This window comes from Bubalus kerabau, chromosome 1 (genome assembly GCF_029407905.1).
Source record: "Bubalus kerabau isolate K-KA32 ecotype Philippines breed swamp buffalo chromosome 1, PCC_UOA_SB_1v2, whole genome shotgun sequence".
Lineage (NCBI taxonomy): Eukaryota > Metazoa > Chordata > Mammalia > Artiodactyla > Bovidae > Bubalus > Bubalus kerabau.
In genome coordinates, this window is record NC_073624.1 from 255,950,020 (window position 1) to 255,964,040 (window position 14,021).

Below are 14,021 nucleotides of genomic sequence, written 5' to 3' on the forward strand. Positions count from 1 at the left end.
AAGACCCTGATGCTGGGAAAGATTGAAGGTGGGAGGAGAAGGGGACAACAGAGGATGAGATGGTTGGATGGCATCACCGATTCAATGGACATGAGTTTGAGTAAACTCTGGGAGTTGGTGGTGGACAGGGAGCCTAGCGTGCTGCAGTCCATGGGGTCGCAAAGAGTCAGACAAAAATGAGCAACTGAACTGAACTGAGAATTCATCTATGCATTTCAAAATAAATGTATGCATATAAACATTTTATAACATAAATTGGGTCATTCCATACCTACTGAACTGAAATTTGTTCATATCTGTACTCTGTACCCCTACATCACTTCTGAGACAGTTACTTAATCTCTTTTGATATATACTATAATGGATTTAATGGAGTAGGAAATGGCAACCCACTCCAGTACTCATGCCTGGAAAATCCCATGGATGGAAGAGCCTGGTAGGCTACAGTCCATGGGGTTGCGAAGAGTTGGACATGACTGAGCAACTTCACTTTCACTTTTCACTCTCATGCATTGGAGAAGGAGATGACAACCCACTCTAGTATTCTTGCCTGGAGAATCCCAGGGACAGAGGAGCCTGGTGGGCTGCTGTCTATGGCGTTGCACAGAGTTGGACACAACTGAAATGACTTAGCAGCAGCAGCAGCATTCATAGATTATGGGGTTTTATTTTTCAAAATATTGCAATAGTGAGTTTCTTTGTATATAATTTGCTCTTCTAATTCTACTTTGAAATTTATAGTGAGATTCTATGTTACATGAAATAAAATAAAAGGAGGCTTTAACCTGGAAAAAGCAAATGGTAAACTTATAAAAAGACAAAAAGCTCAGTTTTTTTTCTCTTTTAGTCTCTATACTTAAATATCAACAATTATTTCATACTAGTAAAGGTTAAATAAAGAAAATAACACTTTAAAAAGGAATGAAATAGAACTTTCTTCTCACTTTTATTGCTTCTGGTTCTATTTAGTGAGTCAGTGGCATTTTTAGCAAGTGTCAAAAAGTGGATATGAAGTACAGTGTTGAAAGCTTTGGTCAGAATTCAGGATTTTCAGAGTCTTGGTCCTTATTCCTCAGACTATTAAGACTGAAATTGCTTGTTACACTCTAGCTTGATAATAAATTGAGGTCAGTCTTGATTTCAAATTTCTCTATAGACTTAATAAGTATATAAATTTGAAAAACAGAATGTAATCCTTCCAATAATAATTTAGTTAAGCCTTCCTAAGTGATTGGCAGGAATGTCTATTACTAATAGTTCTCTCAAGTTAATCCCTAAGAACTCCAGGGGTACCTGCTCAACCCAAACAAGATGACTTTAAGCCTGAAGGTTTCTGTTGGTATAATGCTGGTGTCTTTCAACTGGAGTCCTTTGCAAGGGCTCACAATTGTCTGTGAGTCCTTTGCAAGGGCTCCCAGTTGTCTGACCGCCCAGTTTTTCCTAAAAGTGATCTACCTAGAATGAACTTCTCAGGTTCTGTTACTTACCAACTCCTTCCCTATCTCCCCTTTCTCATTCCCTGCCCCCAGCTTGTACTTTACTAAAGAAAGATTTTTACCTGTCATCCATGCTAAATGCTACTATAGTGCACTACCCCAAACTATTAAAAAAAAACCTGAAGTAGAAAAAAAAACTCCAAAGTGAAATACAAGATTTTGGTATTTTTGCTGGCCAAATGATTTCCAATTATTTGAATAAAACTGAAGGTGGCCTAATAGAATTTTCAACTTACAGTTATTAAAAATAATTCCTGATGAGAGTTCAGAATGTGATAAATACATACATACACAATGGTTTGGTTTTGATAACATGAAAACAAAAAAACAGAAAGAAAAGTGGATAGTAACACTCATCAAAGGGAACAATGTAACATTTCTGACTGTTAAAAGTTTGCATGTGTTATGAATCTTCATCGGTCAAATGAAGGAACAGAATTACTTGTAAGATCCCATGTTCTGTGTCCTAAAATCAGAGCTTATTTCCCCCAATCCATAGAGCAGAGACACTTTGACCACATCATCCTTCAAATAATCAGTTGAGTAACTGTTTTAAACATAGAAATAAGACCAATTAGACATGATTTGACAGTCTATAATAGAAACTGTCATTTACTGAAAGCCTACTGTCAGGTACTGTATTTGATTCTATTATGTTTATATTTAATCACTAAACTGCATATATTACTTTGAAATGTTTTTAAAGATGATTTGTTGTATCACTAACTTGTATTTTGCTCCCATGTATTTCTTCCCCTTAACAAGGATTCAGCCAGGCTTTTCTTGCCTTGCTTCAGGGGTATTAATATTGCAGGTTTAAAGCAGATGTTGCTAAATCACAACCTCCTCCCTCCACCTCTCGTTTCTGAAAGCAGAAATCCATTTAATGGATTAAGCCAGTTCCTTCTAGAGTAGGGTAGGAGAGAGACCCCATGTGGTGGGAGGTATGGAGTAAGTAGCATTGGATAGAACTATTGTTGCTGTTTAGTTGCTTAGTCATGTCCAGCTATTTTGAGACTCCATGGACTATAGCCCTCCACGCTCCCCTGTACATGGGATTTTCCGAGCAAGAATACTGGAGAGGGTTGCCCTGGAATCTTCCCGACCCAGGAATCAAACCTGCATCTCCTGCATTGGCAGGCAGATTCTTTACCCCTGAGCCACCAGGGAAGCCCAGACAGAACGATAGCATTAAAGTATCCCTTAAGACTATGGTAGAAGGTGTATAACCACAATGGTGGAAATTATGTTCCTGTGTAGTAACCTAAGGCGGGAACAGGACTTCCAAAGGGGTGGCTGCAAGGTGCAGTCAAAGTCCATTTTCTAATGGATCACAAAGGATTGGGTAATTTATTTCTTAGCTGTGACCATGATATAATGAAGAGCAGAGGATCTTTCTTTACTTTCAAGGCAGAATGAAAGCTCTTTGGATACTTGTGCAACGTTATTTTTTAAGGACCGATTTCATTTATTTTTTGCTAGCACCGCAAGGCATGCAGGATCTCTGGTTCCCTGACCAGAGATTGAACTCTTGCCCTCTGCAGTGGCAGCATGGAGTCCTAATCACTGGACTGCTGGGGAATTCCCAATACTTGTGCGACCTTAAGGAGACAAATGTTGTCATTCTCAAAACAATCCCACCAAAAACAGAATTAGTATTAAATTACTCACCAGCTTAGGCACTGGTGGCTCAGCATTAAATTTCAATTGACTCAGAAAAACAGTGTTATGACATCTCCTTGTTAAAACAACAACAAAAAGGTAGCTATATATATATTGTAATTGTATTATAACCCACATATTGTTGTTGTTTAGTCATTTTGTTGTGAGCGACTCTTTTGAGACTCCATAGACTGTAGCCCTCCAGGCTCTTCTGTCCATGTGATTTCCCAGGAAAAAATATTGGAATGGGTTGTCATTTCCTTCTCCAGGAGATCTCCCCATCCAGGGATTGAATCCACCTCTCCTGCATTGCAGGCAGGTCTTAAGCTGAGCCATGCTGCTGCTGCTGCTAAGTCGCTTCAGTCGTGTCCTACTCTGTGTGACCCCATAGACGGCAGCCCACCAGGCTCCCCTGTCCCTGAAATTCTCCAGGCAAGAACACTGGAGTGGGTTGCCATTTCCTTCTCCAGTGCATAAAAGTGAAAAGTGAAAGTGAAGTCACTCAGTCATGTCTGACTGTTAGCACTATGGGGGAAGCCCATAACCCACCTAACAGATAGCTATTAAAATTTCCATTTTACACAATAAGATGACTACGGTAGCCACTGGTACTTTGGATTAGATTTTTCTGGTCTTCCTCCTGGATACCAGGTAAGTTCACATTTCCTCTTCACTCTTTGAAGGTAGGTGTAGCCATGTGACTTGTTAGGGCAATGGCAGGAATGGGGAGGCGTGCATCCACCCCAGGTGGTAGCTGTTAAAAATGGATTTGCCAGTCCAACACAGGTTTCTCTCTTTCTCTCTGCCTCTAGGAGCAGTGTTTCAAATGGTGGCTTGAGTTCTGAAGTGAGAATGCCATGGAGCAGCGTCCACAGCCCACCACAAGGATGCGACCTGTGAGCAAAAAAGTAAGTGATTTTGCAAAAACCACTACAATATTGCAAAATAATTAGCCTCCAGTTTAAATAAATAAATGATTTTTTAAGTGATTATGATTTAATGCTGAGCTTCAGAAACAGTTCTCTGCATTCAAGGGAGCTCCTGACTCATAGACTGCTTAACCATTGTTCAAAATCTTGACTAGAAGCTTACATTGAGTTTTTAATTTTTTGAATCTGTTTCCTCTGCCCCTTACCCACACATCCACTGTAAGAAACAGGGATTGAATTTGCCCATTTCTAGACTTCTGGGGCCACCTTTTTCTCTGTGATTTCTTAGAGTTTAACAACAATACTTTCTTGATCACATCTGCAAGTTATTTAAATATCCTGGGATATAATTTATCTGGGCCTGAAGGCTTGAATTAATTTAAAGCTGTAAAGCACTCCCTTATTATCTCTGCACCTATCTTGCGCTTCAGTTCCCTCCTAATGATGTTTGTTCTAGATTTGCCAGCTTGAAAATTATTTTCTTTGATGGAAAAAAGAAGCAAAACAGAATACGAATAAATCTATTCTCTCTGCTTTGTTCCTTAACACTATATTTTTTGGTCATAAATTGCAAACTTTTCCCCAGGGGTGTGGATTGTTTTGAGCAAGTGAGTCTTTATGCAACATAGCCCAGAAAGACTACTTATCAGGGGTCCAAGCCAGTTAATAACCAGTGAAGCTAAAACTAAAAATTTATACATAAGTGTTCAAATTGCCGATGTGAGCTTGATGAAATTAATCAATATTTGGGAAAAGTCAGTGGCGAAGCTGCTGGGATTTTTGGTTCTATGGAACACTCCAGCTGAATGCAGTTTTTTAATCTGGGGCAGCCTAAGGTAGAGCTTCCATATATTAGCAAATATATAGTTACAAGTTTACTTAACATCTATGAAGCACCTCCTCTGTATTTGGCCCAGGGTCTATGTGGTTGCTATTACCCTAGCAGGACGCCAATGATCTAAGTTGTGTCCCTGTATTTGTACTAGAATTCAGGGAAGATTGTGGGCTCAGTTTGGGAAAGCTTTATTCCTTAGAACTGATTGATTATCTTGTCAGATTCTTGGACAAGGTTCTCCTTGTTGGATTTTGAATCTATTTGAATCCCTTTCCTTTTCTACTTAATCTATTCAAAAGTCCTTGCTATTTTGCCCTAGAACTTTCAAATGCTCTAGGCCTTTGTAGACTTCCTTCATATTCTCTCAGTCTTTGATATTATTGTCTTCTCAGTTTTAAATGTCTGAGCTTTGGGAACTCCCTGTTCAGTCATGAATGTTTTATCTTTGATTTTTGATTAATACATTTGGTCAGGGCTCACATTAAATTCATAGTAACTTAGAATCTCTGATTGTTTTCAGACCAAATGTACAATCCCACCTGTCTCATAACTTTGGGGATGTTCTTAGTGGTTGACTTTTCTGAGTCTGACTCCTGGGCTTTTATGAACACTAGGATGACATGGTTACTATCTCATAGCCCCTTCTTCCTAGAGATAAGAAGTATGTCCACAGTAACATTTCTTTTCTTTGCTTTCTTACCTTCAATGTTACCTGTTCTCAGTCTTCAGCATGTATCACAGTGTGGTCTGCAGACATCTGAATTGAAATCAGGTGCAGTGGGTGTTTAAAATGCTGACTTTGGAGTGTTCATTCCCAGGGACAGCCGCATCATAGCAGAGCACGCTAAAATGAAAGTGTGAAGCCCCTTGTTTAGAAGTCTTCAGAAATTTCAAGATGATAATAGCAGAACATTAAACCACGCATGGGCCCCTTGTTTGCCGGCCCATGAAGCCAGCCTCAGAGATTCTTATTTAGAGAATCTGGTTTGGGGCTAGAAAGCTGGATTTTAAGTAAGCACACTGGCTTTTTACATAAATGCTGACCTGTAGACTTCTGTTTGAAAGGTCTGTTCTTCAATATTCTAGGTTGCACACTTTCAGAAGGTAAACATGTTACTATTGCATGTTGCCTGTTTTCCAAGATATTTTAGGAAATTACTACTTACATATTATCTGAGATGTTTATAATACTCTTCCATTGGTGTATCATACCTACTCCTCACCATTTTAATCAAACAAATTCTTCCTTTCAGGTGGTTCAATCTTCATATTATTACCTATATACTTTTTTTTTTGCGTGATGCAGATATATTGATGTGGAAACCTGGTTATAGATATGAAAATCTGTATTCAAACTCTCAAAATAGCATAAACTTCTAGATTTTTCTTTTAAAAAAACAAAAGCAAAGCAAACAAACAGGGAAACTTGTTGTAGTAGAACAAATATTGAAATGCTAAACTGGGTTCTACTGGATATAGAAATCCTAGAATTTTTTTCTTCTCCATGAGCATAAAATATTCATATACTTTTAAAAAATAAAAATTTTAAGTTTAAAAAATATTCTAGATACATAAAGATACCTTGGCCCAAAATGCAATATATATGCTAATATCACCTATGAAATCATGTTTGCCAATTGATGTTAATGGTTTAAATTTTATTAATTCCTAGATACTCTGTGCTGTTATGTAAACATCTAAATTTACCCTTTTTTCATGAATGTCATTACTTGTAGGTACTTTTTCTCCTATTGTTTTATGATACAAAATCCTGTCATTATTTTCACTTTATCTATACATTTCAACATTTCCATTGATATTTCAATTCAATTCCACAGCTATATATATTCACTGAGCACATGCCATATACCATGCTAAACATAGAGGTTATAAGGACAAAAACTACAAGGATATAGTCTCTTTCTTTAATGAATCCAGAAGGACATTCAAATTTTCAGATGGACATTTACAAGAGTTTATGCTGAACCCCAAATTTATGTTGAAGTCACGAAGTTGTTAGAGTTCCATAAAAGGATGCCTACCAAACCTAGTTAAACTGGTGAAGATAGGAAAGGCTTTCTGAATTAGGTGTAAACTGAGATGAGACTAGAAGGATGAGGAATTAACAAGGAAAGAAGTAATAAAGGCTATTTTTAGCATAGGCAAGTACCCAGAGACAAAACAAAACCAGTCACACTGTGGGGAATCATAGAAGTTGTTTAGGTGGCTGAAGCCCTGTATACGTGTTTTTGTTTGCTTTAAATAGGCTGAGTGTAGAGGACTGAGGGGTAGATTGAAAGACGCTGAGAACTTGGGGCTAGGATAAAGAAAGTTCTATATATTTACTAGAGTAAAGAAAGTTCTAGTTAAGTGAATGAGTTTTAACTTTGTCCTCAAGAAATGGGAACGTTGGTAAAGAATTTTAACTGATAGGATCCGATTTTGTATATGGTCTACAAGCCTCATGAATTACCCTATCTTCTCACTTATAAAGAATATATTAGAAGTGAGAATATTTTAGAAGTGTAATTCACAAATGGTACAGCCCTGGGATTTCTTTGGAAGGAACGATGCTAAAGCTGAAACTCCAGTACTTTGGCCACCTCATGCGAAGAGTTGACTCATTGGAAAAGACTCTGATGCTGGGAGGGATTAGGGGCAGGAGGAGAAGGGGCCGACAGAGGATAAGATGGCTGGATGGCATCACTGACTCGATGGACATGAGTCTGAGTGAACTCCGGGAGTTGGTGATGGACAGGGAGGCCTGGCGTGCTGCGATTCATGGGGTCGCAAAGAGTCGGACACGACTGAGCAACTGATCTGATCTGATCTGAAACACTTTCCAGGTTTCTTTAGAAGATGCCATTCAGTGCATCAACAGTTTAGCTATAATTCGGAAAAATTGCTTGGGGGTGATCCCATCTGGTTTGCTCTCAAAACCCCCAGGTTTCTTACTTCCTTAGAGATCATACACCTTCCCATTTACCATATCACATTTTCATATGGTTGCTCAATTGTTCACTACTTACACATCTACTCTTACCTGGGGGAGAAAAAAATTAAGCCAAATCTTTCATAAGAGTAGGCTATTTTTAAGTAGCATGCATGTTTAGTCGTGTCTGACTCTGTGACCCCATGGACTGTAGCCTACCAAGCTCCTCTACTCGTGGGATTTTCCTGGCAAGAATACTAGAGTGGGTCATCATTTCCTCCTCCAATTTTTAAGTAGAAATAATCCAAATATAAGAGGCAGAGTTGGTTGCTGTTTGTTATGGAGTTTTGACATTTGATCCCTTTGCCTAAAAACAGAGAAAAGCTTCTCCTAAGTCCTCCTTATTTCATATAAGATTTAGAAAAATATATATTGGAAGGTCATCACTAACTCATATCTAGTTGCTTTATAGCATTACAAAAATCTATGTACAGCCAACAACAACTAAATTGGTGATATAACCTATTCAAAGTTAAAGAAGAGATATTTGAACTATGGGATTCTCACTGCCTATGAGGATGTTATTACCAATATTCAGTAATGTGTATTTTCAAGAATTTATAATTATGTTACATTTCTGTGAAATCTATGCTATTGTGAATCTAAAAGATTGTAGAGACAATGTTACTTTCTGGATGTTAATGTTTGCAACCATTGGGTTCATGTCAGAAGTTATTTTTAAGAGTTTCCATTTTTTTTTTGCACTTCTAATATTTTGAGTTAATTACTAGTACTTCCTGGACCTGCTTTATAAATCTAACTTTGTATTTTAAATTTTACTTTTCACATAAAATAATAGGCTAACTCTTTCCCAGAGGCATGAAGTTTTTCTAACATAAAAATGAGTTCATCAATAAAACATTCTTTAAATTGTTTCCTTCATCACTTCCACATTTATGGTGATATTGTGGGAGGAACAGTTATTACCTTGTTCATTTTGATTTATTTGGCCCCACACCTCCTAACCTTGCTAATGAAAAATAAACTGTTCCACATGGATCATTTATGATGTGATTTAATAGGATGCTTTTTGTATTGCCAGTCTGCAGCCTAATATACTAACTTAAAGCCACCTAATAGGAAAGAATTTGTTGTTTTTTTTCTATTTTTTCCTGTCTGTCAAATAGGTAACTTTAAGCAAAGATGTATTTATCACCATTATTAGGACCTAGATTCAAAGGATAAATGATGGCTATTGTCAAAATAAGAACTTTTGCTAAGCCCTGTTCTCCTACTCCCTAATTTCCTGTGAGTCCTGCTACTTAAATAGAATCTTACTCTTGTTCACTGTGTCAAACTGTCACAGGACAGTTTCAGGGCAGACTGTTTATTCACCAACAAGTCAGATAACTACCTTTATTTCAGCAGAAATGTTTGAATGTGGCTACTTTTCCAATAAAGGAACTGATGTCTAAGAGCACAGCTAAAACTGTGGATTTTCCAGTCACCATAGAATTTGGACATAGACAACTTCAGTTGCTTCACTGGCAGAGAAGGAGATAGAATCACATAAAATACAAATTCAAACCTAATCTCCTCCAAGAAAAGTAAAATGTCATGCTAACAGATTGAGAGGCTCATTTTGTACTATGGTTTATTATCAGTATGGTTGAGGCCAGAAAATGTTTTATCTTAATATAAGGTTTGACTTTATGTTCAATGGAAAAGGATATATCATTGTGTAAGTAGCACAACTTCATAGTCCTTAGAAAGCTAGTTTTCATGTAAGTACTTCAGTCTTCATCCTTAGCCAAGAGTTGATTTTAGTCCTATAATGGACAGCTCATTGACATTCTTTTGTTCATATGTACACCACTAAGTCTGGGTGGAAAGACTCTGTGAGTAGAAACCAGGACGTGAAGCCACACTTGCCTTGGGAATGGATTGTTTCTGGTCCAGCTTGGGACTGAGGACTGCATGTGAAAAGGAGATCTCAGGGTCTTCTGTCTTTCAGAGGATTGATGAGAAGGGTAGTCTATAAACTCACCCGGAACTTTGAGTCCATGTGAAAGTCTAGACAGGTTTCATTCATGTTGGTTTTAGATTTCTGCATCAAATCTGACACAATTCAAAATGTCAAATTTTACGTATATATGTGTGAAAATGAAGTGTTCGTCACTTAGTCGTGTCCAGCTCTTTGTGACCCTATGGACTGTAGCCCACCAGGCTCCTCTGTCTAGAGAATTCTCTAGGCAAGAAAACTGGAGTGGGTTGCCAATTACTTCTCCAGGAGATCTTCCCGACCCAGGGATTGAACCTGGGTCTGCCGCATTGCAGGCAGAGTCTTTACTGTCTGAGCCATGTGTACAATATATATAACTTGGAGAATGACATTAATGTAGTATGTATCTTTATACCAATTCACAGGAACTAACTATAGCTATTTTGACTTATAGTGCTTAATTTTGTGGTTGTTTTCTTTATGTACACAGACAAGGTCTTAAATAACCAAGACATTATATGTTTAGACTAAGGACTACTATGTTTCTTTCAACGTTTTCCTACTGCCCACATTTGTAGAAAACATTTTTCAGCATTAATAAATCAAAACTTAGTTTCAAACAGTCAGCTTACTGTGGTCTGATTCCAGTAAATACAAATTCTGTTTTTCCTTTCTTCCAAAGACCTACCAGTCTCTCCTAGGTTTTCATAGTTTATTTAAAAAGTTGTTTCACATAGAGATGCAAGACAAACAAATACAAAGAATTCTGTGAAAAGAAAAAGATGTGCTCTCATTATTCATGAACTTTATAATTTTGTTGAGGGAGTGGTTGCATGAAAATACCCACCTGAAAGATGTACTACAATCATAATAATCTGCAATAATTCAACATTCTTCTGTAGCCATAACAAAGTACTCTTTTCCTGTGTTATTGGATTGCTATGTGTTTGCAGATACTGTAAATCCAAAGGCTCATCAGTTCAGTTCAGTCGCTCAGTCGTGTCCGACTCTTTGCAACCCCATGAATTGCAGCACGCCAGGCCTCCCTGTCCATAGATGGTCATTATAACCTGATATCCTGTTGTAGAAGAGCTTCTTAAATTTCATCAGTCACATTAAAAAAGACATGAACATCTAAACCAAGAGAGTTCCTTCTTACTGTTTTAGAAATCAGTAACAACCTAATAGCAGTAATACCTCTTTTGAGAATCAGATGGAAACAGTATATTTTCTGAAAAGGAATAGTTATAGGGAATTTATTACTTATGATACTGAATGGGGGGAAAATGAAAATCTGATTATTATAATTACTGTAGCAACATTAGAGATAGCTGGACAACCAGAGCAGTAGAAAGTGCAGCCTTGACAGCAGATACTGTATGCAGAAAGAAAGCTACTTTTGAACAGGAGTCTCAGAATTAGAGTTGTAAAACCCAAAGGAAGCAGTAAACTGAACTATCCATTCATCCATAGCATGGAAGTCCTCTAACGGATGTATGAGAACAGTAGCATCATTTTTGAAGTAGGATAATTATGCTATGAAGATAGTATGTATAATCTGACATCTCATTTATTTTGTAGTGGTGATATTATATGTATATTATTGCACTTGTATAGAACTGATTATGTAAGCTTTTATACATACATAACAAAGATATTATTGAGTGTATCCCGAAAAAAATCCCAAGATGAAACTCTCAAAAATTAACCTTCCTAAACTCAATCTTTCAAATACTACTTCATCCATACTATACTACTTACTCCAATCCTCCAGAGGGTTTTTAGACTGTAGCAGACACTGAATAACTAAATAGTAGAAGTGGGAGACTAGGGAATTTTGCTGCAGTTCAAGTTATCTGGGGAAATAGAGGAGAAGTTGAACAATCAATACTTTCTGGAACAGGCCAACTAGGGTTGGATGACTACTCATATAAAATGAGCAGCTATGTATTTCCATGACATTTTGCTTTTTTTGTATTTGTTTCTGGCAGGGCAACCAAAAATCCCAGCTGTGTACATGGCTAATCATTTCATTTTATTGGATACTATGTTACATGAATGAAGTTATATGCATATACACCTTCACTTATGTTCATTTATTTAGTTTTTTCCAAATAATAAACTATCTTTGATATACTTGTCATCAAATAGCATTTTGACATACACTGATGATACTTCTGTAGCAAAGTTTATGATTTTATTGCAAGAATTTTCCTAAGTGTTAGAAGTAACCTGAAATAAAAACTCTTGAAAGGAATGGTACCACAGAGCCTAATTTATCTATCCTACCAATTACCATATTAACCTAATTATAAGGAAAAATCATTTTTGGTGTATGAATACAACCAAAGTCCACCATGTGAGGGAATTTCCATGGACTGCATTTAGCAGAGAAGCAAATGGTTTTCTGAACTTGAGTCAGGTAGAGGGTACTTAAGTTTGGATAAAAACAACTTATTATAATTTATAAATACAACTCAACTGCAATCCACGGTTTTAAACTTTTTCCCTTTAGTAGTTGTGTGGTGTGTATGTGTGTGTGTGTATGTGTTTATGTGTAATGGTACTGCTGCTGCTAAGTCACTTCAGTCGTGTCCGACTCTGTGCGACCCCATAGACGGCAGCCCACTAGGCTCCTCTGTTCCTGGGATCCTCCAGGCAAGAATACTGGAGTGGGTTGCCATTTCCTTCTCCAATGCATCAAAGTGAAAAGTTAAAGTTAAATCACTCAGTCGTGCCGGACTCTTAGCGACCCCGTGGACTGCAGCCTACCAGGCTCCTCCGTCCATGGGATTTTCCAGGCAAGAGTACTGGAATGGGTTGCCATTGCCTTCTCCATAGCAGCTGGCAAATAAAAATGATTTCTTAAATAATGTTACAATGTTCCTATTTCCAAAGTACTGCCCTACTGAATTTTCTTGGTAAATATTGCCCCCTTCAGTTCATTCTGAGGGTGTGCATGGTAATAAATGAGAACATGGTCTTCGCCTGGACTGTGTTGAACTTTGCACCAGAAAGATTTCCCAGATGCTCTAGGCTGCTATGACCTCATTAGACAATCTAGTTCTTTCCTAGACATTATTTCCATGTGAGAAAAGACATTGCTGTGTTTCAGGAAACCAGGAACAGAAACCAGTATCTACATCAAGGAAACCATTGATAATTACATTAACATTAGTGACAATGAGTGATTTTGAAATGTGTGCTCATTTTTCCTAAAACTATTTTTAAGAAATCATATGGGTCCATTTGTGTTAATTATAATACATATATATGAATAAAAGTGACTATATAAATGAGAAATCTATTAAAAGGTATACATTTTCCTCCCTAAGGCTGTGTAAGTTAGAAGCTGAAACTGTGAGAATCCTATTTCTTTAAGGGCAGAGAGAGAAATGAAAGCTGGAGAGCATTAAATTCATTCAGCCAACCCTTCCTTATTGGTTTAATATCTTTAGTAACATTCAATTATTTCCAAGCACTCTGTATATTAAGATACACAGGATATTTCAGAAAAGACTCCTTATTTGTAAGAGGGCTTAGGAGAACTTCTGAGAAATTTTTGAAAAAAAAACAAACAACTGCTTTTACAAAGAAGATATAATTTGACTATTTTTTTAACTATTAATCATTTTTCACAACCACAAAAATAAAATTGTAGATATTTTGAAGTACTCATTATAGTCTAGGAAACTATTCAGTGATTTCACAAAGCATTTCAGACTTACACCAACCTTGAAAATATTTTCCAGAAGGCAAAAGTCTCACACACACTGTCACTAGGCAACACTGAATTGCTTAAGTATTAATTCTGTCATTTATTCTGCTGGTTTCTTTTACAGTATTCATTTTTCAACAGACTAATAAAACTTAAACATAACTCTACATTTAATTCTAGAATCTCCAAGCATTGGAAATTCAATGAAATTAAGCTAACACTATAGACAGAGAATCTTTATATGACAGAACATAAATATAGTTTTAATTTTTCAAGAAAGATGTAGATAGAAGATGTCAAATTACTTTGGCCTCCAATGCCGATTTTGACAACTTGATTACCTTTGATTATGGAACTATAGATTAATGTTTTATTCACTACTGCTGAATTTCTGTTATGTACTACTGGTAGTATTTGTGATGTTTTTAATAATAAAAAATCTACAAA